Source organism: Babylonia areolata, chromosome 4 (assembly GCF_041734735.1).
Source record: "Babylonia areolata isolate BAREFJ2019XMU chromosome 4, ASM4173473v1, whole genome shotgun sequence".
In the NCBI taxonomy this organism is placed as follows: Eukaryota; Metazoa; Mollusca; class Gastropoda; order Neogastropoda; family Buccinidae; genus Babylonia; species Babylonia areolata.
The window spans coordinates 59,615,377-59,615,795 of NC_134879.1; positions in this window are offsets into that span (position 1 = coordinate 59,615,377).

The following is a 419-nucleotide window of genomic DNA, read 5'->3' on the forward strand; positions in this document are numbered from 1 at the left end:
GAAATGAGGTAGAGCTGTTACAGTTTGTCACCTGTGATGGGACTGGCTACTGGTGATGTTTGCTGTGAGGTGTGAAATGAGGTAGAGCTGTTACAGTTTGTCACCTGTGATGGGACTGGCTGCTGGTGGTGCTTGCTGTGAGGTGTGAAATGAGGTAGAGCTGTTACAGTTTGTCACCTGTGATGGGACTGGCTACTGGTGATGCTTGCTGTGAGGTGTGAAATGAGGTAGAGCTGTTACAGTTTGTCACCAGTAACAAGGAAGAAGAGGAGGAAGAGGGAGGATTGTTGGATGTCGTCACACAGGCTGGTCATTGTACACATCGAGTCAGAGAATCAATTTTCATATTTCAACACACACACACACACACACACACACACACACACACACACACACACACACACATGGCACACACAAAC